General features: G+C 35.3%; 1 non-coding gene across 1 annotated transcript; it reads right to left on the reverse strand.

The window, feature by feature from the left end:
* Positions 1–3102: 3102 nt before the first annotated feature.
* LOC124891011 lies at positions 3103–3209 on the reverse strand. Its single transcript, XR_007049489.1, has one exon. It is a non-coding gene; the product is annotated as a small nucleolar RNA R71 (small nucleolar RNA).
* Positions 3210–3605: the final 396 nt, after the last annotated feature.

Below are 3605 nucleotides of genomic sequence, written 5' to 3' on the forward strand. Positions count from 1 at the left end.
CATATCTTGGGATTCTTTATCTATGTTATTATGTTTATCTACTCCCATGGGTGATCCTTTAGTAGTGGATCAGGTTTATAGATCATGTGTAGTAACTGCTCGAGAGTTTGATATTTATGTTGATCTTATTATATTAGAAAATGTATATTTTGATGTAATTCTTGTCAAGGATTGTTTATCCCATTATCATGTTGTTCTAGACTGTTTTTCCAAGATCATTACCTTCTCTATGCCTGGCACACCTCTAGTTTTATGGTAGAGAGAAGTTATCCACAAGCCGATGGGGATTATTTCTTATATATGGGTTAGGAGAAATATTTCAAGGGGTTGAAAGTCTTATCTAGTTTATATTTGTGATGTTAATGTGGAAAGTATGTTTCTTGACTTAGTTCCTATTATTTGTGAGTTTCATGATGTTTTCCCTACTGATCTACCTGGTCTTAGTCCAGAGCGTGATATAGAGTTTCTTATTGATCATGAGCCAATCCCCCGACCTATTTCTATGGCACATTACCTATGGCTCATACGGACCTTAAGGTGTTGAATTCTCATCTTTATGATCTTTTTGGTAAGGGTTTCATTAGACAGAGTTGTCTCCTTAGGAGCTCCTGTGTTGTTTGTAAAGAAGAAAGATGGCTCCTTTCGCATTAGTAATGATTATAGGTAGCTTAATAAGGTGACGATGAAAAATTGACATCCTATGCCTTACATGGATGAATTTTATACCAGGTTCAGGGAGAAGTGGTGTTCTCTAAGTTTGATTTGACGTTCGGTTACCATCAATTAAGGATTTGGGCTGAAGATATCATAAAGACAATCTTTAGGACCTGTTATGCTAATTATAAGTTCCTAGTGATATCATTTAGCTTTACCAATGTCCCAGAAGAGTTTATGAATTTGATAAACCATATGTTATAGCTTTTATGGATTCTTTGTCATTTAATTCATCGATGACATACTTGGGTATTTGAGGAGTAGAGAAGAGTTTATGTAGCTGATCTTGGGTGTATTTACATGTCCAATCACCAAATTTGGACATGTTCTGAGAGATAAAATGTGCTATTCTTATTGCATTTGAACCTTAATTACATTCCTTATATAATGGACATGATAAGTTATGCATGGTGAAATTTTGATGTAACTAAAAGTGATTGGAAGCATGAACAAGAAGTTAAGGCTGAAGGAAACAATGAGGGTGTTGGAACATGGCATAGGAAGGATTTGAGAAAGAAAAAGGTGAGAAACCAAAAATCTATATTGCCACCATATCTCGGTGGATGATTCATCTCCAATGATCGATTTCAGAATTCCATAAGCGAGACCACCATATCATAGTGAAGGAGCAAAGTGCGAATGATGATTTCCAGTAGCTTACCGTGATAACATTACTTCATGGTGAGGGTCCAATTCACTAGTATCTCACCGTGATAAGGGCATTCCATGGTGAGAATAGCAATGGGAGGAAGAGCGCATCATGGTGATAGGCAAAAATGATGAAAGTAGATCAAGCTATACAAGGTATTAGTCATTTTAATTGTAAATACTTTGGAAAGTACAGAAGCGACGGAAAAACAACAAAATCTCTCTTTTATCTTTCTTAGAATTTCTTTGAACTTATTTACTTCAAGATTAATTCTTGGTATGATTAATTATTTGTTTTTGAATTTGAATTTAGACATGAGTGGATAAACAACTATGTTCTGGGGTTAAGGCCAAGAACATGATTACTCTTTGATATTCTTCATCATAGTTACTTTTGATTATCATCTCGGTTGCTCTTAATTTCTTGTGCTTACTATTTTGATGAGTTGCCACTATTATAATAAATCTTTATTTCTATGTGAATTCGGGAGGAGAATCGTAAGACAGAACAAAGAGATTAAGGAGCCAGATTCTCCTCCTTTTATAAAATAGAGGATTTGAATTAGCATCTAGAATAGATATATACCTAGAAACCTTGTTTGGTTCAATTGCAGGAAGATAGCCATATACATCTAAATTGATTATTGCACCCTCTCTCAATGATGTAGTTAGAAACTTCAGATAGGTAGAAGATTATAGGGTGGGAGACCATGATTGCATTATAAACCTTGTGAATCAACAACCAAAAAACCAACTAGACAGTGATAAGAATATTGATTTGTATGGTTGTTGGAAGTGCCTCAACCCTTGAATTCTCATCATTATTGTTTACAACCTTTGCTTGATTTGCTATTGTCATAAATTGTTATTTCTTATTTATTTACACTTTTACTCAAAACTTCAAAATCATCTTGACACATTACAACACTTAATACCTCCTTGTCTAAAACAAAATTTGATTGAATTGCTAGTTGGATAGTCTTCATAGTTATGATATCCGACTATCTAAGCCACTATATTACTTGTATGATCGCGTACACTTGCATGTGCATTTAAAAAGTTGTTGGCACCGTTGCTGGGGACTAGTATAATTAGTAATTTGATAAATTTTTTGTTTTGGCTAGTAAGTTTAAGTGTTAATGACTAGATCTTAGTGGCTGACTATTTGCCAGATTAGATGAAAACAGGAGTAGCGAGAGATAGAGATTTGGTAAAGCCTTATTCGAAAGAAAAATTTGTATTCCAACAGAGGCAAAGAATTCAATATCCAATCTAGCAGGTTTAAATGCCTGAACACAGAGATCTTAATCTACTTGATACAAATGTAAGGCATGTTCCAGCTCCGGTTATTCCAGTTTCTTTTGCTCAAGAAGTTGCTAGACTATTTCTTGAGGTAGTAATCCCTCTCATGAACCATGCTAACAATATTTTTCAAAAGCCAGAGCTAGGTGGTCAATTTGAATTAAAGCATAATATGGTGTAGCTGCTGAATTTGGCAAGGCAATTTTCTGGATTCTTACATGAAGACCCACGCCAGCACATACAGATGTGTCTGGAAATTAACGATACCTACATTCTTCAAGGGTAGTTACTGATTATGTCAGATTGCCTTTCTTCCCTTTTTGTTTTATTGGGGAAGAAAAAAGGTGATTGAATGCTGAACCACGACTCTCCCTCACTTCCTGAGATAATTTTGCTAAAAACTTCCTTATTAGATTCTTTCCACCAGGGAAGATAGCATGGTTGAGAAGTGAGATTCTGAGTTTCAGGCAGAAAGAAAGAGAAAATCTTTACCAAGATTGGGAAATATTTAAGAGCATTCTCAAAAATTTTCCTCATCAACACCAATCATTGGAGGTATTAGTTCAAACATTCATAGAGGGTCTTGACCCAAACGCCAAGATTCTCTTTGATTCAGTAGCAGGTGGGCAAGATTTTGAGAAGACTTATGATTAATTGAATACACTACTAAATTAGATTTCACAAGGGAATCCCGAATGGAATGCTGACTTGAAGAGTGCTTGTAAGAAGGTCGCGTGTGTATTATATGTAGAGAAGTTCACCACCTTATCAGCTCAACTTACTGCACTACAAAATTAGATTACTAATCAGTTCAGCAGTATGAAATTAGGGGTTTTCCCAGTCGGCAACAACAATAAATGCAGTTCGACAGGTAAATATGTTGTCTGAAGTTTATGGTAGTAGTGAGCATGCAGCAAATTCTTGTGCAGTTAATCCAGATT

This window comes from Capsicum annuum, unplaced genomic scaffold (assembly GCF_002878395.1).
Source record: "Capsicum annuum cultivar UCD-10X-F1 unplaced genomic scaffold, UCD10Xv1.1 ctg2888, whole genome shotgun sequence".
NCBI classification, from domain to species: domain Eukaryota; kingdom Viridiplantae; phylum Streptophyta; class Magnoliopsida; order Solanales; family Solanaceae; genus Capsicum; species Capsicum annuum.